This window comes from Ictidomys tridecemlineatus, chromosome 6 (genome assembly GCF_052094955.1).
Source record: "Ictidomys tridecemlineatus isolate mIctTri1 chromosome 6, mIctTri1.hap1, whole genome shotgun sequence".
In the NCBI taxonomy this organism is placed as follows: Eukaryota; Metazoa; Chordata; class Mammalia; order Rodentia; family Sciuridae; genus Ictidomys; species Ictidomys tridecemlineatus.
In genome coordinates, this window is record NC_135482.1 from 108,405,497 (window position 1) to 108,430,044 (window position 24,548).

A 24,548-nucleotide genomic window follows, 5' to 3' on the forward strand; every position below is an offset into this window, starting at 1 on the left:
AGACATTAGCATCATCCATTTATGTTGGTTTTGAAGGTATAAAGAATGCTAGAGGGCTGGGGATGTGGCTCAAGGGGTAGTGCGCTCGCCTGGCATACGTGCGGCCCGGGTTCGATCCTCAGCACCACATACAAACAAATGTATTGTGTCCGCCGAAAACTAGAAAATAAATATTAAAAAATTCTCTCTCTCTCTCTCTCTCTCTCTCTCTCTCTCTCTCTCTCTCTCTCTCACACACACACACACACACACACACACACACACACACACACTCTTTCTTTAAAAAAAGAAAAAAATGCTAGAGGTGCCAGGTGTAGTGGCACATGCCTGTGATCCCAGTGGTTTGGAAGGAAGGCTGAGACAGGAAGATCATGAGTTCAAAGCCAGCTTCAGCAATGGCAAGCCGCTAAGCAACTTAGTGCGCCTCTTTCTCTAAATAAAATACAAAATAGGACTGGGGATGTGTCTCAGTAGCGGAGTGCTCCTGAGTTTAATCCCTGGTACCCCCTCCCACCAAAAAAAAAAAAAAAGTGCTAGAGGTTCCCCAAGGTTTCCACCCAGATTCTAAAGAAAAGCCTGAGAGTCCATTCAGTAGTACGTGGTTAGGTTCAGAATTCCTACAGGCAGCCCCCGAGAGGGCTATGCATGAAGCTGTGAGAGTAAAGCTGAAGCTTTAGTGGAGACCCCAAGAACACAGAAATGCCAGGAATGTGGAATTCTGCCAAGGAAAGCTACAGACAGTGAGCACAGCTAGGCCAAGAGAGTGGCCATGTGGACTGCAGCTGGCAAGACCACAGGGGCTGGGCTGCCTAACCCCTTTGGGGTCCATATCCCACCAGGTGCTTCACATGTTGGACTCAGGGCTAAAAATGTTATTTGCACTGCTAGGTTTCAGTCCTGCTTAGGTCTTATTTTTCCTTTCTGTGCCTCCCACTGCTCCACTTTGGAATGGGACTGTTTACCCTGGGACTGTTCCACCACTGTGTGTTGAAAGTATATATTCTGGTTTTTTATTTTATAGGGGCTCACAGCTAAATGTTTGTCTTGAATCTTAAAGAAGACTTTGGACTCGGACTCTTGAGTAAAGCTGGAATTCTTAAGGCTATGATGATTCTTGGAAATGGATTGAATGTTTTTTTGCATTGTGAGATGAGTATTGTTCTTTGGGAGCTGGGGCAGAACGTTCTAGTTTAGATCTGGAATATCCCCTAAAGGCTTATGTGTAAAATACTTGGTTCTCAGTTGGTGGTAGTATTTAGAGGTGGAAACCTCAGAAGATGGAGCTAGTTGGATGAGGTGGGTCACTGGAGTGTGCCTTCAAAGGGTATATTTTGTTCCCGTATGCTGATGTGTACCACATGCATGTGCACGCTTATTTTTCTCTCTCCTTCACAACCTCCATGAGGTGAGCAACCATGCTCTACTACACCCTTCTATCATGATGTACTTTCTGTCTCACCCCTGGTCCAGAAATAATGGAGCAAGCTGAAAAAGAATGTTTTTCTCAAGTATTTTTCCTCAGTTATTTTGTCACAGCAATGAAAAGCTGCCAAATACACTATGGATTATATGGTATTCTAGAAATCACAGAATTATAGAAAGGGTAGTTTAAGGAGGTACAGATGGGATAGATGCGTCAGGGAACTGGGTGTTAACTGTCATGAGGGATCCTTAGAGTGATAGAAATAGTCTTATCTTGACTGCATCAACATCAATATCACAGTAGTAATATTAACTACATTTTCCCAAATTTTACCATTAGGAAAATGTGCCAAAGGAAATGGGGTATCTCTGTATTATTTATTAATCTGCATGAATCAACAATTATCTCAAATTTAAGGTTTTATTAAAAAAAAAGAGGGCTGGGGTTGTGGTAGAGCACTCGTCTAGCATGTATGTGTTGAGGCTCTGGCTTCAATTCTTAGCACCACATAAAAATAAAGGTATTGTGTCCAACTACAACTAAAAAATACATATTAAAAAAAGGCGGGGGGCAGGAATGACCAGTCCACAGTATTACATAAAATACTCCATTCTAGAAATTTCAATGCAAGAAGTAGAAAATCATGCACATAATTTACGAGTAAAACAAACATAACATAAATGCTAAGGGCAACTGGATACCAAAACCAATTTGCACAAAACTTCATTTCACCAAATGATGATAAAAAGTACAGTAATAGATTTCTCAAAAAGTTAAACATAGCTGGGCATGGTGATGTACACCTATAATCCCAGTGACTCAGGAGACTTGAGTCAGGAGGAGGATCACAAGTTCAAAGGCAGCCCCAGCAACAGTGAGGCACTAAGCAACTCAGTGAGACCCTGTCTTGAAATAAAACACAAAATAGGGCTGGGGATATGGCTCAGTGGCCAAGTGCCCCAGAATTCAATCCTCAGTATTCCCCTGCCTCAAAAAAAAAAAAAAAAAAAAAAATTAAACACACAGGAGCTGGGGTTGTGGCTCAGCAGCAGCTTGCCTAGCATATATGAGGCACTGGGTTCAATTCCCAGCACCACAAAGAAATAAATGAATAAAATAAAAGTCCATCAACATCTTTAAAAAATTTTTTTAAAGTTAAACAGAACTACCATATGACTCAGTAATTCCACTCCTAGATATATATTCAAAAAACTAAAAGCAAGGACTAAAACAGATACTTGTAAGGCAATGTTCATAGCCTCATTATTCACAATAGCCAAAAGGTAGAAATAACTGTACATAAGTGAATGAATAAACTAACAAAATGTAGTATAAACATAAAATGGAATATTATTCAGTTGTTAAAAAAGGAATGATCTGGGGCTGGGGATGTGGCTCAAGCGGTAGCACGCTTGCCTGGCATGCGTGCGGCCCAGGTTCGATCCTCAGCACCACATACAAAGATGTTGTGTCCGCCGAAAAAAAAAACCTAAAAAATAAATATTAAAATTCTCTCTCTTCTTTCTTTAAAAAAAAGAAAAAAGAAAAATGCCTTAATTTAAAAAAAAAAAAAAAAGGAATGATCTGTGTGGGGCTGGGGATATAGTTCAGTTGGTAGAGTGCTTATCTAGCATGTACAAGGCCATGGGTTCAATCCTCAGCACCATCAAAAAAAAAAGGGGAGGGTGTCTTTCAATAGAATATGATACCTTTCCTATCTGCTACAGTTTGAATCTAAATATGTCCCCCACATAGGTGGGATGATTCACACCTGTTACCCCAGCAATTCAGGAAATTGAGGCAGAAGGAACCCAAGTTTGAGGCCAGCCTAGGCAATTTAGCAAGACCCTGTCTCAAAATAAAATTAAAAAGGTCTGTGGGTGTAGCTCAGTAGTAAAGCACCTTTGGGTTCCATTAATTCCCAGTATTTCCAAATAAATAAATAAGTCCCCCAAAGAACATTTGTTAGACATGCAACCATGTTCAGAATGAAAAGATTGGATTAGAGCAGCGACTTCATCAATAGATTAACCCAATGAATTAAAAATCTGAATGGACTACAGGGTGGTAACTATAAGTGGGGTAGAGCTGGAGGAAGTAAATTATTGAGGGCGTGCCCTTGGGGATCATATCTTCTCCCAGGCTCTTCACTCTCTCTGCACTTCCTGCCTGCCATGAGCTAAGCACCTTTCCTCTAGAATGCCCTTCTGCTGTGGTGTTCTGCCTCCCCTCAGGCCCAGTACAGTGGAGCGCCAACCATCAACTGAACCTCTGAAACGGTTGAGTCCAAAACAAACTTATCCTCCTAAGGTATTTTGGTCACTATGATAAAAAAACTGACTAACATAATTACTCTTCCTATTGCTCAAGTAAATAATTCCATGCTAAAAAAATAATCTCATTCCATTAATTAGTAGATTCAGATTTGTCTCCACTATATTTTAATTCACTGAAGTCTGAATGGAGAGGTAATGAGAGATACAACATACTGATATTTCCATGCTCAACAATTTATACCATTTGGGTTCCCAATCAAATCAAAGCATCTACTTGATACTAGAAATCTTAAACATATACTTATTACAGAATGATAGGTAAGGATTCCAGGATACACCTTTTAAGTCACTTTGAAATCAGCTGCTTTCATCTTAGTTATGATAGGCCAACAAAACCACAATACATATTTTGCAGCCTATCCTCCACCATTAAGTAATCCAAATTTAGAACTGAAAGTGATGCCAGATGTGGTGGCACATGCCTGTAATCCCAGCAACTCGGGAGGCTTCGACAATCGACAATTATCCAAGGATCTTTTAAAAAAAAAATACAAATTCCCAAATCTCATCCTCCAAAGTCTGATCCACTTAAGATTTTTGGTTTTGTTTATTCTTTTAGGGATGAATGGAAAATGGGAATCTGTTTTTTTAAATTGTCTAGGTGATTCTGATGATCAGGTCAAGGTTTATAATTCATAGTACTAAATTTTATTCAAAATAAAACAGATTTATTCAAAATAAAAAGAAATAATATTTCTTTTTCAAGCTTCTAATTAGCTGAAATGTACTTGTAAAGATGAAAACATGTAAGTCAAATTTTTTCATTTATGTTAAGATATAAAATTAAACATCATTCATAAACATTGATAAGAACCAAAAAAAAGAACCTAAGTTATTAAGTGTATTTAATATACTGATATTTGCATCTTTAAGTAAAGTAAAATACTAAGTCTGAAGTTTTTAAAAAGAGACTACTTACAAATGCCCAGCTCTCTTCTGTACCGTTTGCATACTTTTCTCCCCTAAAATTCCCACAAAAACTCTAGATGTCTTTTTTGTGGCCATCTTCCTGCCTTAGCCTCCCAAGTAGCTGAGATTACAGGTAAACACTACCACACACAGCTTCAGAATGACCTTTACTGATTGGCTTACTAGTTTCTGAGGCCACAAAAGGAAAGCAGTAAGTCCTGCTCCAGGCAAAGCTGGTACCATCTGTCACTTTTCAATGGAGAAGATTCACAAAATAATTGATAAGACTTTAAATGCTAATGATGCTTTCCACCTGAATTTTTAGCTATAGCTAAACTCCATGACAAAGTTTCCCAATTCCAAGTAAAACACCAAAACGAGGCCTTTTTTCTGGCAGAACAATGACATACTCAAACATGTCATGATAGCTAATATCTAATAACATAAGAAATGTTCAATCAATATCTGTCAAATTAATGAATGAATATTAAAAGGGAGAAGAGAAAACGAGCTGGTAAATCTCCATGCTTTAGAAAGAATTCTTTCAGGAAAAAGCTCCTTTGGGGAGAATTATGAGACCTTGCAGAACATGCACAGAGGACAATATCATCAAACCATAGTAAGGATGTTGTTAAACGAGGTCTAGGTTCAAATCACAAGCTATAAATATCTTTGACAAGTTCTAGGTTTTAACAATCTCCTTACATTTTCAAAGCACTACTGATAAAGACTAAGACTCAAAAATGAACTTAAAGGCTATTGCCTACTCTGTCCTAAAATGCCTAAAATTATAGCATTTTAAAGTAAGAAATTTCTATATCTCTGTGACAATTTACAGCTTACAAAAATTTTTTTTACATCTCTCACTTTTAATCCTTTCAAAAGCATGGTGATGTACACCTGTAATTCCGGCTATTCAGAAGGTTGAGTTAGGAGGCTGAGGCAGGAGGATCGAGAGTTTGAGGCCAGCCGGGGCACACAGCAAGATCTGTCTCAAAAAATAAAAGAGAAAGTAAAAAGCTCTGAAGTAAATGGAACTTGTCTTTTTCAAGGTCATAAAAGATCTAAGGGGCATTTTGCTATAGTGAAAGATACTATCTGGTACCAAACTGAGTAAAAGTACAGGTTCTATTGACTGTAAGTTCTAATGACCTTGGACTGTCATTTGACTTTCTAAATTTTCTTATGTATACTGAGGAAAAAAACACCATCTACCCTCAATATAGTATAGGATTGTATGAGGCGAATAAATACCTTAAACTTTCATATACACTCAAGACCTGCACTCAAGCAAATGTAAAGATATTACTCAAATCTAGGTCTCACTTGTAGACACAAAACACAGGAAAAAACATAAATTGGCCTTAATAAAATTAAGAAATGTGGTGAAAGGCAAATCACTAAAGAGACAAACCACCTAAAAGGCAAGATAACCCATAAAAGAATACATTCAAAATTCATGTCTGACAAAGTATTCTGAATTTATGAAGTTTTGCAATTCAATAATAAGAAAACAACTTAATTTTTAAAATGGATTTGAAAACTGGACAGACTTCACCTAATAAAAGAGTATACAAAGCCAGGTGCAATGGTACAACACCTATAATCTCAGCGACCAGGGAGGCTGAGGCAGGAGGATTGAGAGTTCAAAGCCAGCCTCAGCAACAGTGAGGTGCTAAGCAACTCAGTGAGACCCTGTCTCTAAATAAAATACAAAATAGGTCTGGAGATGTGGCTCAGTGGTTGAGTGCCCCCAAGTTCAATCCCTAGTACCCCCCCACAAAAAAGGGGAGGTATACAAATGTGCAGTAAGCACACAGATGTTAAACATCATTAGCCAACAGAAAATTGCAAATTAAAACCACAACGAGATAGCACTTCACTCTGAAAAAAATAACTAAAAAAAAAAAATGCAACACCAAACACTAAATGAAAACTAGTACTTTTATGATGGGAAGATAAGAGAGTACAACCATTTTGAAAAACTATTTAATTTTTTAAGAAACTGAAAAACATACGACATAACTCAGTTATCCTACTCCTCAGTATTTAACCAGGAGAATTAAAAACCAAAATCCACAGAAAGATTTGTACATGAAAGCTGACAGCAGCTTTAATTATAATAGCTAAAGCACCAGGAAATCTAAACATCAGGTAAATACAAACTATGGTATAGATATACCATAGTGAACACTACTCAGCAACTGAAAATTAAACTGGTGCATTTAAGTAATACTGATGAATCTTAAAAACATGGTGCTGAGTAACAGCCAGACATTAAAGATTCTTATAAATAAAATCAGGACATGATTTTATTTATAAGAAATTCAAAGAGAAAAACTACTCTGTGCTGAGCAATGGTTTCATTGAGCCAGACATGAGGGGAGGAGGAATGGAATGAGTGCAAAGGACAGAAAGGAGCTTTTAGAGATGCTGGAAATTTTCTCTTAAATATATATTTTGTTGTAGGTGAACACAATACCTGTATTTTATTTTTATGTGATGCCGAGTATCGAACCCAGTGCCTCACTCGAGCATGCTAGGTAAGCACTCCACCACTAAGCCACAACCTCGGCCCAAGACAATGGAAATTTTGTAGCTTGACTGAGGTGGAAGTTATTTGAAATGTATACATTATCAAAATCCATCTAACTATATATTAAATGAGAATGTTATTATGTTAAATTATACTTTAATAAAGCTAATTTTAAATCCAAATTTTAAAGGTAAAGTATAATTCTAGATTACAGAAAATTTGAGGAAACTAGAAATTGATATGAACTGAACAACTATAACATCTGTATTTTGGACCATCATAGCCTCCTAACAGTATTCTTTCAATTAAGGATTGCTCCCTAATTTTTATCTTATAAACATGAACTAAATAAATAACAATTCTGGTTTCTCCAAACAAAAGCCCTTCTGGTGACCTACTTCAGAAGCATAACATTATTGCCTATTACTATGAAAACTTATAGGGCATCATGTGCCAAATAAAGTTAGGTTTTATATATTGTTTCATTCTTTTTTTTTTAATTGTCAATGGACTTTTATTTTATTTATTTGTATGCAGTGCTAAGAATCAAACCCAGTGCCTCACACATGCTAGGCAAGTGTTCTACCACTGAGCCACAACCCCAGCCCTATATTGTTTCATTCTTAAAACCCTACCTATTACATAGGTAATATTATCTCTATTTACAAATGAGAAAGTGAGGGAGAAACTTTACAGATAATTTCCTCAAGGTTACACAAGATACAAAATTTAAAAAGTAAGAAGTGACCCAGCGTAAATCCTCTCCATTATACAACAGTTTCCCATAAAGATAAGTTTTCCATTCTTCCTAGATCATGATGTTATCTCTGAGGAAGAAGGTAAAATGCTACTTAACACTTCCTGAAGCCAATTCTGAACTAAGCCAAGTAACTGACCCTTCGTTGTCCAAGCTCCATCACATTTAATTCCTCCAGCAATACTTATGAAATGGGATAGCTTTTTTTTTTGTACCAGGGATTGAACTCAGAGGCACTCAACCACTGAGTTGCATCCCCAGCCCTATTTCTAACTTTATTTAGAGACAAGGTCTCACTGAGTTGCTTGGTGTCTAGCTTTTGCTGAGGTTGGCTTTGAACTTGTGCACCCAGCAGGATACCATTTTAGAGATGGGGAAACAGAGACATATGGAAATCAAGCAATTCATCAAAAACACATACTTAAGTGAAAGAACCTGAATTAAAATTTGTATATGTGGGCTGGAGCTGTGGCTCAGTGGTAGAAGAACACTTGCCTAATACGTGTGTGAGGAACTGGGTTCGATCCCCAGCACCACATAAAGGAAAAAAAAACTAAATAAGCAAAATAAAGGTATCCTGTCCCTGTAACTCCAAAGTCATGCTTTTACACCATCTTACAGTGGTGCCTTCATTAAAGGCAGAGTGCATAATAGTCAATAGTTATGGTCAGGACTGCAAAAAAAAAAAAAAGCTACGTTTTTTAAAGGAGCAAAGTCTCTTTAGAGCCATATTACAAGGTCATTCCCATGTCACAAGATGTTTAGTGCTTCTGAAACAAAATTAGCATACAACATGCAAATACACATAAAGGAACACTGTCCTGAAAAACCAAAAATAAATGTTACCACTTATTTACTTTGAACCAAAACATGTAAAATATACAAAGATTTACTTCCATAAATCATCTGTACTATAATACCATATAACCCACTGTTCAACTATTTCAGAAACAAAATCTGCGCAAGTCAAATACTTGGTCCGGGCTGGGGATGTGGCTCAAGCAGTAGCGCGCTCGCCTGGCATGCGTGCGGCCTGGGTTCGGTTCGATCCTCAGCACCACATACAAACAAAGATGTTGTGTCCGCCGAGAACTAAAAAATAAATATTAAAAATTCTCTAAAAAAAAAAAAAAATACTTGGTCCTTTGGGGCAAAAAATCAAACCTCTACATTTCTCCCATTAGTAAACTAGACTGGGGTAATGGCTCAGCGGTAGAATGTTCGTCTAGCACATGAGAGGCCCTGGGTTCGATCCTCAGCACCACATAAAAAAATAAATAAATAAAATAAAGGTACTGTGTCCATCTACAACTAAAAAATAAATATTAAAAAAAAACACAATCATTCAAGGCCCTATTTCATTTCTCATAGTATCCTCAAGAATGCAAATCATTTCATGTTTTCAAAATGCTGTAGATGGAGAATGCAAGTAAGCAGTTAGTTACCACTGACACTCTATTATTACAAGACAGATCTAAAAATAAAACTTGTATCTATAACCTTTTTCAATATGCTTCAATTCCACTAAATCACAAGACCTTCTGAAAAAAAGAAAAACCCAGGATATATAACTAGTTATCTTCAGGCCTCAGCAACTCTTCTCAGATTAAAATTGTTAAAAAAAAAATAAAAAAAAAAAAGGCTGTGGCTGTGGCTCAGTAGAGCACTTGCCTAGCATGTATGAGGCACTAGGTTTGATCCTTAGCACCACATACAAAAATAAATAAAATAAAGGCATGCTGTCCATCTACATCAAGGAAAAAAAAACTGTTTTTTTCAAGTTTTCATGGGCTGGGGTTATAGCTCAGTTGGTAGAGCATTTACCTGACATGTGTGAGGCACTGGGTTCAATTCTCAGCACCGCATAAAAAATAAATAAGTAAAATAAAGTTATTGTGTCTGTCTACAACTAAAGAATAGTTTAAAAATATATATAAAAAAAAGTTCATTCTGAAACTGAGTTATTTACGTTATTTTTGTGTGTTTGCATGGTACTGGGAACCTTGCATATGCTAGACAAACGCTTTACCACTAAGCTATACCTCCAGCCCCAAACTGATTTATAGTGCTTCCTATCAGATACCTCAGAAAAATAACTCAAATAATTAACCTAAAATAAAAATTTAAAGCCACAAACTTCATAATATACATGTGATAACAGCACTGAGTGACTAAATATATGCAAATTTTAGATCATGATATAAACTGACCAACTGCTTACCCAGTTCCCAAGGTCTATGAATAGTAATTAGTAATACCAATGACCAAGCAATCTTGTTTCCTCATCAAAACTATTAGCAAACCAATTTCTTTTTTTAAAAAAGTAGTTAAGAGGGGCTGGGGATGTGGCTCAAGCGATAGCACGCCCGCTTGGCATGCGTGCAGCCCGGATTCGATCCTCAGCACCACATACCAACAAAGATGTTGTGTCCGTCGAGAACTAAAAAAATTAATAAATATTAAAAATTCTCTCTCTCTCTCTCCTCTCACTCTCTCTTTAAAAAAAAAAAAGTAGTTAAGAGAAAAGACATTTGGAGGAGATATACAAAACATGCTCTATATTTATTTATTCCTCTAGGTTCTATTTCTGGATTAAATAATCTACCAATCACATTTTCTAACCCAAAGGTCACAAACTTGAACACAAGAAGCAGCCTGGTAAAAAAACAAAAAAAGCTATTAATTGTACTGAACAAAAACCATGTCCTACTTAAAAGAATTACAATTCAAATATTTAAAACACTCTGTTAACATGTTGTGGCTAATTGGATATGCACAAAAAAATCAGATTAGAGGGGCTGGGGCTGGGACTCAGTGGTAGAGCACTTGCCTAGCATGTGTGAGGCACTGGGTTCAATTCTCAGCACCACATATAAATAAAGGTCCATCAACAATTAATAAAATATTCTTTTAAAAAAATTCAGATTAGATCCCTACTTCACATTATATATCAAAGGTAATTTTTTCAAGCAGACTTAAGACCTAAATATAAAAAAAAATTTCTAAAACTTCTTTTAAAAATATGGGAAAGGGGGGATGGGGATGTGGCTCAAGTGGTAGCACTTGCCTGTGTGCGACCTGGGTTAGATCTTCAGCACCACATACTGTAAAGGTAAAATTTCTAAGCTGATTCTAAGCTGCAAAAGCCTGAGTTAAAGTGTAAAAGACCGGGCATTGTAAAGTTTCTCAACTGCAAGGCCTGGGCTAAAAAGTAATAGACCGGGTATTGTTAAAATTCCTCTGCTACCCCCAGAACCTGTAATCTCTGTAGCTGTTAGGACAATACTGGAACTGCCCAGTAAATATTTCCATTGATTCCCAGGTTGTTTAATAGCTAAGGGCTCCAAGTAGCTCGGCACGTAAGCATCCAGGCCACAAAATCAATCAGTTTAAATGTGTACCCTGCTTAGGAGTGACCAATCACCCCTGCCCAGACTGTTCCCACCAATGAATGTACTAATCATGTCTCAGAGTTGTTGTTCAATTTTCCCGCGCCTCATGATGATTTGTTCTGATGTATGCAAAGCCCCCCGCCCTCTCCAAAAAGTGTACTTAAGCTCTGCTTGACCTCTGCTCTGAGCTCTGGGCTGCTCTCCTTTCTTGAGTGGGCTCAGAGCCCCAGCATGCTGGTTCAATAAAATTCTCCCCTGCTTATTGCACAAAGTTGGTCTCTTGTGGTCTCTTTCTCCCACGCTCCGCCGGACCCTTACAAGACAAACAAAGATGTTATGTCTGCTGAAAACTAACTAAATAAAAATTCTCTCTCTCTCTAAATATATATATATTTATATATATAGATATATATCTATATATATAGATATATATCTATATATATATAGGAAAGGGGCTGGGGTCATGGCTCAGCGGTAGTGCACTTGCCTTGCATGTGTGAAGCACTGGTTCGATTCTCAGCACCACATAACATAAATAAACGAAATAAAGGTATGATGTCCATCTCCAACTATAAAAAATGTTTTTAAAAATATGCCAGAAACAGCGACAATGGAATACGAAAAAGATCTCAAAACATAAAACACACCTGTAATCTCAGCAACCTGGGAGGCTGAGAGAGAAAGGATTGCCAAATTCAAAGCCAGTCTCAGCAACTTACTGTCTCAAAATAAAAAATAAAAAAGGGCGGGGTATGCAGCTCAGTAGTTAAGCACCCCTGAGTTCAATGCTGGTACCAAAAAATAAATAAATAAAACACAAAGGATACAAACCAATAAGGAAAAAGTGAGAAATCTGATAATCATTTCTATTCAAGAAAGTAAATTGCTGAGAGCCATAGCCAAGTAGGAATGATGCATGGCATTTTTAGGTTGAAAGGTGACCCTGCTCAGGGCTTAGGGTGGCTCCAGGTTTAGGGTGGACCCTGCTGGGAATAGGGCGGCTCCAGGATTAGGGCGTATCCTGCTGCCTCACGGCCCAGTTCCTGTTGAGTTCTTGCAGGGTTCTGAGAGAATTGGTGCACGGAGCCAGGTAGAGGCAGTGTGTTCACGGGAAGTGTGGGCAGAGTGTCCAGGAGAGTTCGGGAATAAAGAGTTGCTGTTTGAATCTACAAGGCTTCGTGGTGGCTCAGTTATTTTGTGCCCAGCCAGACTGTGGCAGTAAATCACACATAAAAAGTTAATAAGCCACAGAAAAAAGATATCTGCAATTCAATTAACAGATATTATCAGAATATGTAATAAATTAAAATCAATTTAAAAGGACAATCCAACTGGCTATGAAAAGAGCATCCAATTTGAAAAAACAGAAAACTGAACAGTCACACATTTGAAAACTGCTCAATCTCATAATTAATCAAGAAAAATAAAAATTAAGACAATGCAAAACAAATTCACTCTCATCTAATTTAAACATTTAAAAAAAATTTGACCATGCCATGAATCACAAGGTTCTGGAAAACCTCATATACTGTTGCATTTTTTAAATGCAAAATAATATGAATTTGGAAAGCAATCTAACAATATCCAACACTGCAGGGACAAGTGCATGGAGTACTGTGAAGTGGTTTGCCACTCAGACGCCGGTAACGTATGCCATGTATGCAGTAAGTATTCCATGCACTTGTCCCCACCAACACAGTTAAAAATTCCCACAGGGCTGGGGATGTGGCTCAAGCAGTAGCACACTCGCCTGGCATGCGTGCTGCCCGGGTTTGATCCTCAGCACCACATACCAACAAAGATGTTGTGTCCACCGAGAACTAAAATAAAAATGAAAATTAAAACATTCTCTCTCTCTCTCTCTCTCTCTCTCTCTCTCTCTCTCTCTCTCTCTCTCTCTCTCAAAAAGAAAGAAACAAAAATATAAAAAAAAAATAAAATAAAAATTCCCACAATTGCCAAAATCTTCAGCCTAATCAATAACTGCACTCCCAGGTAATTTACTCTAGAGAATTTGATTTCAAACTTAATAAGCACAGATAAATGCAGGTACTGTTAATAAAAATTTCACAATTTATCTTTATTGTTTGCAATAAATCTGATATTTATCTTTTCTATTTTAATCCCTAAAATGATTTCACAACCCCCTGAATCACAACATGCAGTTTAATGCACAGGGCTGGGGGGGGTGTAGTTCAGTGGTAGAATGTTTACCTAGTACTCATGAGGTCTTTTTTTTTTTTTTTTTTAAGAGAGAGTGAGGGGGGGGGACAGAGAGAGAGAGAATTTTAACATTTATTTATTTTTTCTTAGTTCTCGGCGGACACAACATCTTTGTTGGTATGTGGTGCTGCTGAGGATCGAACCCGGGCCACACGCATGCTAGGCGAGTGCGCTACCGCTTGAGCCACATCCCCAGCCCCTCATGAGGTCTTGTATTAATGTATTTACTATTCTTTTTTCTCATTTTAGAATATATTCCTACTTATTTTTACTGTAAAACAATATACCATATTACACCAGCATCAGCCTCATATAGTTTGTATTTACTGAATCACTTAACTACATCAAGAGGCCATGTCAAGTGACTGACCTGTACCATTTGGTTTGTGAGTACACTCTATGATGTTCAGACAACGAATCACCTCAAGACACATATCTCAGAACACATCTCTATCATTTAGTAGCATGTGACTGTTTAGTCTAGTAGGCAGACACCCAAATTCTTTTTTATCAGGGGTGGTGTTATGTGCTTTCAAGAGCCAAGTGAACACAAAAAGGTGGAGTAGCTTCATCTAAAAGCCCTTCAGTTGGTGGCGCATGCATGCCTGAAATCCCAGAAATTCAGGAGGCTCGGGTAGGAGAATCACAAGTTCAGGATCAGCCTGAACAACTTAGTGAGGACCCAAGCAACTCAGAAAGATCCTATCTCAAAAAATAAGGCTGGGGGTATAGCTCAGCAGTAAAGCACCCCTGAGTTCAAACCCTTATATTTGGGGTGGAGGGGGGAAGCCAGGTATGACGGTGCACCCCTGTAATTACAGCCACTACTGAGGCTAAGGCAGGAAAATCCAAGTTGGAGGTCAGCCTGGGCAATTTAACAAGATGTGTCTCAAAATGAAAGTTTTAAAAAGGGCTAAGGATATAGCTCAGGGGGAGAATGCCCTTTGAGTCCAACCCCCAATATCACAAAAAAGAAAAAGGCCTATTTCCCAGTTAGAGTATGATGCAAATTTTCACTGCCTATCAGATTTTAGAAGAAAAAAAAAAAAAACGAGCAATGGCATGGAAAAACTAGATATCACCCACATTTCTATTAAGAGTGTACACAGCTATGACCTTTCTGGGTGGCCATCTGGTAATATAAGATGAATGTGTATTTTGATCCAGTAATTAGGCTATTAGAAAATGACCATAAAGAGGAAATTAGCATGCAATAATTGTATCTATAATGAATAAGGACAATAAATGACACATTTAAACAATCTAGATATCCAATAAGAACACTAGTAAATTACAACACATCCATTCAACAAAATCCAACTATAAGAGTAAGGGCTGGGGATGTAGCTCAGTGGTAAAGTACATGCTTAGCACACACAAGGCCCTGAATTATTCCATTCTTGTACCACCAAAAGAAAATACATACACACACAAAAGAAAAGAAGAATCTATGCAGATTTACTAACTGGAAAGTTACCCATGAATATTAATTTTTAAAAACACAACTACTATGAGCCAAGATGAGACCACCTGCCAAGCTCCCCAGTACTGTTTCTGGTCACATTCAGAAGCACAGCTCATGCCATAATTAAAAAGTGTTGGCAAGTGTCAGAGGTGTGAGTTTTCTGAGAAGTGTTCTCTCTCTGCAGATTCAGCTGGCAACCAACAAGTCCAGCAAAAACTAAAACTAGTCACCCAGCAACCTCCAGCAGCCAGCTGGCAACCAACATGTCCAGCAGAAACAAAAACTAGCCACCCTGCCACCTTCAGCAGTTAGAGTCTAATAAAGTAGATTTGCTGGCCTAAAGTGTTTCTACAGCAATATAACATTCACTACAAATCCAATATGAAGATTTTCAAATTACAACCAAATAACCCAGGAAAGAATTAAAAGAACTGATGATATTGATAGCCCAGATTGGTCACTGCTGCCCAGAACATTTAGATAACTTTCCTCAAGAGCTGAAGTATCTACTCTCCTACAATTGGCATGCCTTGAATCTAGACCTTCTAATAATACTTTGCAAAGCTATGATCTCATGGAGAAATGAGAATCCCTTCAATGCATCAAGCTTGCAAGAGCTCCTCTTTGAACTTCTCTTGCCATAAGCTTCTGACACTTTACATACTCATATCATTACTAAGAATATATCAGATCCCCAAGATAAGGGGAAAATATATAAGTGCAGGGGCTGGGGATGTGGCTCAAGCGGTAGCGCACTCGCCTGGTATGCGTGCGACCCGGGTTCGATCCTCAGCACCACATACCAACAAAGATGTTGTGTCCGCCGAGAACTGAAAAATAAATATTAAAAAATTCTCTCTCTCTCCTCTCTCTCGCTCTGTTTAAAAAAAAAAAAAGAAAATGAATTATTTAAAAAAATATATATATATATATAAGTGCAAAACACAAGAACAAAGAAGATATCATAAAATATCATAATTTCATGTACATCATGTCAAGAGACAATAATGCAACTGTGCAACTAAGATATGGGATATCTGACCTCTACAGAAGACACATCTGGGATATGCCAAAACTGTCTTATGTTACCACAACTGCATGTTTCTATAAGGTCACCAAGATATTGGTTGTACCTTGATATTCTTCCTAGGATAAAATGAAAAAGAAACAAACAGAACACAAGCTCAGAATCTGAGGAGCTGGACTTTGTGGCACATCCTTGTAACCCTAGCCACTGGGAAGGTTGAAGCAGGAGGATCACAAGTTCAAGGCCAGCCTGGGCAACTTAACAAGACACTGTCACATAAAAAGGCCTGGGGATGTTAGAATGCCCCTGGATTTAATGTCCAGCACTGGGAGAAAAAAATAATAATAATCTGAAGATAAAGGTTAACAACAGGAAGAGAACTACTAGTCCAATATACCATACAGAGAGAGGTGCCAAATACAAAAGACTGTGAAAAGGTATGAAACTGCCAAAGAACTGGGTGTGTGGTGGCATACACCTGTAATCCCAGTGACTCTATGACTGAGGTAGGAAAATCGCAAATTCAAAGTCATCCTTGAATGGGCAACTCAGTGAGACCCTATCTCAAAAAATTTTTAAATAAAAAGGGATGGGCTACTACTCAGAAGTAGTAATAGGGACAGACATACATGAGTAGTGGAAACATGACATTAAAGGAATAAATCTATAAATTGATCCCAATGTGCTGATCCCCACATGCTTTCACTTTTAAAAAGCAATTTACCTGCAACCCTACTTTGCTTAAGTAGATAGAATATGTTGCATTCTTCAGAAAACTACCTGTTATCTGCAGGAGAAATGCAGGCTGGAAATGCTGATAAGAATATAAGCCACTTGAAGGACCAGGGCTTTGTGACCTTTACAAAGACCAAATCTCAGAACTCAGTGAGACAATGATAATTACCCTCAACCATAAAGTCTGAAAGAACAAGTTCCAATTATAACAGGTTAGCATAGGCCAAAGTGGTCATGGCAGAGTGGACTTGAAAGACTGATGTCATCCTGCTGTCAGTCAAAAGTCAAAAGGTGAGCTGGGCACAGTGGTGCACACCTACAATCCCAGCACTCCAAAGGCTGAGACAGGAGGATGCCAAGTTCAAAACCAGCTCATCACTTACCAAGACCCTATCTCAAAATAAAAAATAAAAACACTGGGAATGTAGCTCAGTGGTAAAGTACCCGGGGTTCTTATTCTACCAATAAATAAAGTACCCACAAAGCTTATTAAAAAAAAAAAAAAGGCGGCACCCTTGAAAGAAAGATGGGTCACCAACAGTTCTACTGGAGCCACCTGCAAAAATTTGGTCTCGCTCTTGCTGCGTGTGTTCAAACAGAAATATGGCCTTAACATGTGCCGGCAGTATTTCCATCGGAACGCGAAGGATATAGGCTTCATTAGGTTGGACTAAGTGATCTTCTTCGAATGGATTACCCAGTGAAGGAGAACATGCTAATTCTTTGAACATAAAATAAAGTTCTAAAATTGGAGGCAGGAGAGTGTGCATTGTCTCTCCTCTCCGAGAGGACACTCTCTCCCTTAAAAGTGTCCCCTTTCTCCTTCCTTATTCCTTCTAATAAACTCATGCCTGTAACTCTTAAACAGCGTGTCTGAATTTTTTTTGACTCAACAAGAATCAGGGTTTGGTATGTATGTCAAAATATATTCTACTGGGGGGCTAGGGCTGTGATTCAGTGGCAGATTGCTTGCCTAGCATGTGCGAGGCACTGGGTTCGATTCTCAGCACCGCTTATAAATAAATGAATAAAATAAAGGTCCATCAACATCCAAAAAAATTTACATATATATATGTATATATATATATATATATATATTCTACTAGGGCTGGCATTGTGGCTCAGCGGTAGAGCACTTGCCTAGCAAGTGGGAAGCACTGGGTTCGATTCTCAGCACCACATAAAAATAAATAGACTAAAGGTATCGTGTCCAACTTAAAATAAGAATAATTCTACTAAAAAGAATAAATTTAAAAAATTTTTTTAAATCTGGGTTTAAAGAGGAGCCTTCGCCCTGCCTCAGTTTCCCAGAGCCCCCAGCCTTGTAGAGTACCCCTGGCTTCAATCCCCCATACCAAAAAACAAAAATAAAAACCCTTTAAAAGCCAGGCATGAGTGGGGCACATCTGTAATCCCAGCAGGAGGATCGTGAGGCTAAGGCAGGAGGATCTCGAATTCAAAGCCAGCCTCAGCAACAGCGAGGCATTAAGCAACTCAGTGAGACCCTGTCTCTAAATAAATTACAAAATAGGGCTGGGCTGAGAATATGGCTTAGTGGTTGAATGCCCCTGAGTTCAATTCCCAGTTACCCGCCCCCTCCCCCCAAAAAAAGCCAGGCATGGTGGTATACACCTTTAATCCCAAGAACTTGGGAGGCTAAGTCAGGAGGATCACAAGTTCAAGGACAGCCTCTCAACTTAGCAAAACCGTGTCTCAAAATGAAAATTAAAAGGCTGCAGAAGTAGCTCAGTAGTAAAGTATCCCAGGGTTCAATCCCCAATACCAAAGAAGAAGAAAATGTCAAAGAAACAAAAGATTAAAACCCAGGTGTAGGGGCTGGGGTTGTGGCTCAGTGGTGGAGCGCTTGCCTCACATGTGTGAGGCACTGGGTTCAATTCTCAGCACCACCTATTAAAAAATGAATAAAATAAAGGTCCATCAACACTAAAAAATATTAAAAAAAAAAAAACCCAGGTGTTAACTTTCTCCTGTTCACTTGAAAACTTACAGCTATTTGCTTGATTCATGTTCCCCAATGTTTTACACAAAAGACACTGAAGCAGCTAAAAGAAAAATTGGATTTTTTTTTTTTTTGGAGGGGTGGGGTACTGGGGATTGAACTCAGCGAAACTTGACCGCTGAGCCACATCCCCAGCCCTATATTATATTTTATTTAGAGACAGGGTCTCACTGAGTTGCTTAGCACTTCGCTGTTGCTGAGGTGGCTTTGAACTCAAGATCCTCCTGTCTCAGCCTTGGAGTGGCTGGGATTATAGGCATGTGCCACACCTGGCAAAATAGGAAATGAAGACGATGCTTGAGAATCTTATCTCCAAGTTGGTAGAAATTCATGAGTTTTCTGGCTTTTATGCCTTTGGGCAAAAGTTTCTGCAAGCACACCAAAAAATAAATAAAAAGAAGAAGAATCTTTCTGTTTGCTAAACAAGAATCTTATCACCCAGTAGTCTCAGAGATCCTTCAGTCATTGCTTATGACTATAACCAACCATTCTGGGGAGGTCATAACAGTAAGAACCAATGCTGTAAAAAAGATAACTCAGTGTCCTCTAGCCATGACTGGAAGAGCTTCCTTATGACCTGGTCCAATAAAAAACACAAAGATAAGAAAGTGATGATATCTGATGGAACTTTGATTCCATTCTTCCAAATCCTCAGATGTTGCAAAGAAATTTCAGAGTAAACCCACAGAGGCCTCAATAAAACAAAAGTGCATGAATATGGAGAATTAGATGCTAAAGATTACATTCCATGAATGAAAGTTGTGAAAGAGGAGAAGCCAAAAATAATAAGGATGGATGGGGGAAACACTAGCCTCGGGGAAGAAGATGCTGACAGTAAATGAGTTAATGTGCAACACTGTTTCAATGAAGAACAGCAAGAAATCTCCAAGAAGTTGAATAACATGTCCATAAGCAGAGCATCAAAGCTGCAGGATGACTTTCAGAAAATCTACGTGGCCCAACTAAGGAAAAAATTCACTGCTGACCCCAGGCAAAGTCCAAAAATGGAAATATATTGAAAAGATAATGATGAAGACCAAACTACTTTTTGGAACCTGCGGTCATCATAATAAAGCCAAAATCTGGGGCACACACCTATAATTCAAGCTACTTGGGAAGCTGAGGCAGAAGGGTTAATTGAAGTTTAAAGAAATTTGAAGCCAGTCTGAGCAACATATTAAGACCCTGTCTCAAAAAAATGGTTTCTTTAAAGCCAAAGTCTGACAAAAAATTAAAGACTAGGTAAGACCGGGTTGTGGCTCAGTGGTAGAGCACTTGCCTAGCATGCATGACACATTGGGTTTAATCCCTGGCAGCACATAAAAAAAAAAAAATAAAAACAAAATAAAGGTATGATAAAGACTAGCAAATAAAATGGCTGGAATGATGAATCAAAAAGAATTTGAGTAAGAATACCAAATGAATCCATTTTCCAAATTCAGAAAATAGCCCCCTTTCCTCCTCCCCACCCCCCCCCCAAAAAACAGGTTCCTTAATGATGATATAGAATCGCCAAGACATTTGGTCAAAAGATAAGTATCCCGCTAGGCATGGTGGCACACACTTTTAATCCCGAGTGACTTGCAAGGCTAAGGCAGGGGGATTACAAGTTCAAGGCTCACCCCAGCAACCTAGTGAGACCCTGTCTCAAAATTTTAAAACATGGGCTGAGGTTGTGGCTCAGCAGCAGAGTGCTCGCCTAGCACTTGTGAGGCCCGGGTTCGATCCTCAGCACCACACATACATACTTACATACATACATAAATTAAGGTATTCTGTCCAACTACAATTAAAAAAATTTTTTTTTAATTTTTAAACATGCCAGGCACATGCGTGCGGCCCGGGTTCGATCCTCAGCACCACATACCAACAAAGATGTTGTGTCCGCCAAAAACTAGAAAATAAATATTTAAGAAAAATTCTCTCTCTCTCTCTCTCTCTCTCTCTCTCTCTCTCCTCTTTCACTCTCTCTTTAAAAAATAAAATAAAATAAAATAAACATGCCAGGCACAGTGACCCACACCTATAATCTCAGTGGCTCAGGAGGCTGAGGAAGGAGGGGATTGCTAGTTCAAGGCCAGCCTCAGCAAAAGTGAGGCACTAAGCAACAAATAAAATACAAAATAAGGCTGGGGATGTGGCTCAGCAGGCGAGTTCCCCTGAGTTCAGTCCCCAATACTGCCCCACCCCCGAAAAATCTTAAACATTAAAAAATTAAAAGGGCTGGGGATATGACTCAGTGGTTAAGAGCCCCTGGGTTTAATTCCCAGTACAAAAAAAGCACATCCCTTTGAAGAAAAACAGCTGGCACTATGACATTTGTCAAAGCCAGCCTCAGCAACAGTAAGGCACTAAGCAACTCAATGAGACCCTGTCTCTAAATAAAATACAAAATAGGGCTGGGGATGTGGCTCAGTGATGGAGTGTCCCTGACTTCAGTTCCCAGTACCCCCACACACACCAAAAAAAACAAAAGAAATAAAATCCAGGAGGAAGCTGGGCATGGTGGCCTATAATCCCAGTAACTTGGGAAGCTGAAGCAGGAGGATCACAAGTTCAAAGCCAGCCTCAGCAACTGAGCAACTCAGGGAGATCATGTCTCAAAATAAAATGGGCTGAGGATATAGTTCAGTGGTGAAGACCTTCTGGGTTCAAACCTCAGTACCAAAAAAAATAAATAAATATTATATATATCCATCCATCCCCCAGGAGTAGCCACGTACAATGGCACACATCTACAATCCCAGTTACATAGAAACTGAGGAAGAAGGCAGCCTTCACAACTTGGCAAGACCCTGTTTCAAATAAAATAAAGGGCTGGTGATATAGCTCAGTGGTAGAGAGCTTGACTGGCATATGCAAGGTTCTGGGTTCAATCCTCTGTACCTTAAAATAATGATAATAATAATAATAATAATAATAGTCTGGAAACACTATATTTTGAAGGAAAAAAAGCTCACACTGCTGAGCAATGACCAGTTTAATCCCATTTTAAAAATAACATTCTGCAACACAAAATGAGTCATGATATTAACTGTGGACTAATTAATAACAATAGATTGGTATTGGTATTCAACTGAGCTATATATATATATGCCGAAGTAATGTAAAATGTAAAGAATACAGGAAATAGGAGGGGGAATATAGGAATTTCCATACTATCAGTTCAAATTTCTAAAACCGGTCCAAAAAATAAAATATATAAATTTCTTTAAATTCCCCATATGGAGACAGATTTGCAAGGTAACTACTATATAGCAGACAAAAAGCTAGAAAAATCTACATATGCTTCCAGTGGTCACCTACAAAGAATGATACTGAAAAGAACATATCCCTCAGCACTGTCTCAACTTTCTACGTTGAGCATTAATATAAAGAGAAGCACTGCAGCATATTAGCAGCTTGGATTCTGAATCAGACTACATGGACTCAAATTTCAGCTCCATGATTTACCTAGCTAATAAACTTTGACACTTACATAAATTCTTCATTGCCTCAGTTTCCTAGCCTGTATAATAAGAATAATAATATGTCCTCACAAAGCTTTTGGGGAAATTAAATGACAGTACAAGCAAAATGGTAGAAAACTGGTACATAATAAGTGCTCAACAAACGTTAATCATTATCATCAGGAGCAAGCGTTATTATCCCTGAGTAGTCTTTTTATATCCTGATTGGTAAAACAGATGAGGAAAATTTGATTCATGAAGATCCTTTCTAGCAAAATCTTCAGTGCTGAAAATATAAAGGCAATCAAAAGCCAAATAGAAATAATCTTAAGATATCTTTTTTAAGAAAGCATATTGCAAACCAACATTTAACAATATGAGCCCATTTACATAAAAATCACAAGAGACTCTATAAGGATAATCACACTCACCAAAAATCCTCTGAATAATTTTTACTTCCTCCTTTATACTCCTGGCTTATTTTAATTTTCTGTGCTGAATAAGCATCATTTTCACAGTTTGACAATTTTTTTCTACTAAAGGCTAGATAGCTAAGAATTTTGGGCCTTATAGGCTATATTGATCGCTGCCACAACCACAAAAATATCTAAAACTACTAGATACGGGTTAGTTCTTTGGGGGGAAAAAAAACAAAAACTTATTTACAACAAAAGACAGCACAAAGGAATTAGCTTGCAAGATATAAAACTGACCTTCCTCTGAAATAAATAAAATATTCCCAGCAACTTGGGAGGCTGAAGTATGAGGATCACAGTTAGAGACCACTCTTGGCAACTGAGCAAGACTTGTCTTAAAATTAAAAAATAAAAAGGGCTGGGGATGTCACTCAATGGTAGAGTGCCCCTGGGTTCAATACTATTAACGGAATTAATGTATTAATTCATACAATGAGCCTAGGGCCTGAAAATCTCTTTAAGTTCTGGAAATCCTACTCTCATTCCTAGTACCCAGGAAGAAAATGAAATCTGCTACTAAGTAGCCAAAAGTCTAGATAGAACTATATACTTGTGGTTAAGCAGTAACAAGTAGAAACTAAAACAAAAACGCCTTTCATATTTACTTTGAACTTTTTTTCAAATTTCTTAATTCACCACCAGTTGCCACCACTATGTAAGTCTCAACTCCTGATAAAATAATTTGACTTTACAGAACATCACTATCAGCACTCCAACAAATTTGTAAAAAAGAATGAAAACATCCAGGAATTATCTTCTGAGTGTGAGAGTCAAAGAGTGGTGAAAGGACAAATTAAGGTGGCCTTAGATACAAAAGGACATTTAGAACTTCAGAAATGACAAGGTTTAAAATCTCCCCTCTGGGACTGGGGATGTGGCTCAAGTGGTAGCGCGCTTGCCTGGCATGCGTGCAGCCCGGGTTGGATCCTCAGCACCACATACAAACAAAGATGTTGTGTCTGCCGATAACTAAAAAATAAAATATTAAAATTCTCTCCCTCTCTCTCTCTCACTCTCTCTTTAAAAAAAATAAAAAATAAATAAAATCTCCCCTCAAAAAAATGAAGCTTGAGAGAGAAGAGGGGAGGGGAACGGAGGGGAGGGGAGGGGAGGGGGGGATAGTAGAGAATAGGATAGACAGCAGAATACATCAGACACTAGAATGGCAATATGTAAATCAATGGAAGTGTAACTGATGTGATACAGCAATCTGTATACGGGGTAAAAATGGGAGTTCATAACCCACTTGAATCAAACTGTGAAATATGATATATTAAGAACTGTGTAATGTTTTGAACTACCAACAATAAAAAAAAAAAAAAAAAAAAAATGAAGCTTGGAGCAGGGGCAGTGACCCCTGCCGAGGATCCTAGCTATTTGGGAGTCTGAGGCTGGAAGATCACAAGTCCCAGGCCAACCAGAGAAACTTTGCAAAACTCTTGGTCTCAAAATGAAAAATAGAGGGCTGAGGCTGTAGCTCAGTGGCAGAACCCTTGGCTAGCATGTGTGAGGCACAAGTTCGATCCTTAGCACCACATAAAAATATATAAAAGCATTCTGTCCATCTACAACTACAAAAAAAATTTTTTTTAAATAAAAAATATAGATAGAGGTGCTGCTCGGGTAAGTAGAATACACTTTCTTAGCATGTGCAAGGGTCCTGAGTTCAATCCCTGTATTTTCAAATAAACAAAGTTTTTGAGTTGAAGTTATTTATTTTAACATTTCACTAGGGAAATTTTTCTGATCAAATAATTTTAAATGTTATGAGAGATTTCTTGGCGTCTTCAATGGTTTCTT

The 24,548-nt window shown here is 38.2% G+C and overlaps 1 protein-coding gene and 2 pseudogenes across 6 annotated transcripts in view; 2 read left to right on the forward strand and 1 right to left on the reverse strand.

Annotated features, from left to right (window-relative positions):
- Adipor2 (adiponectin receptor 2) overlaps window positions 1–24,548 on the reverse strand; it is a 96,072-nt gene that overhangs the window by 52,933 nt on the left and 18,591 nt on the right. The window contains exon 2 of one of the 6 annotated variants that reach the window (XM_040281163.2): window positions 5,536–5,656. The exons of 3 other annotated variants lie outside the window; for them this stretch is intronic. The gene's annotated coding sequence lies outside the window, so the exon portion shown is untranslated. Of the gene's footprint in view, window positions 1–4,678; window positions 4,766–5,535; window positions 5,657–13,103; window positions 13,153–24,548 lie in introns of those variants that run through there. 2 more of the 6 variants (XM_078015471.1, XM_078015473.1) reach the window with 2 other exon arrangements.
- On the forward strand, window positions 17,330–17,477 carry LOC101959550 (small ribosomal subunit protein uS14 pseudogene; annotated as a pseudogene).
- Window positions 19,108–19,842, forward strand: LOC101971057 (protein SDA1 homolog pseudogene; annotated as a pseudogene).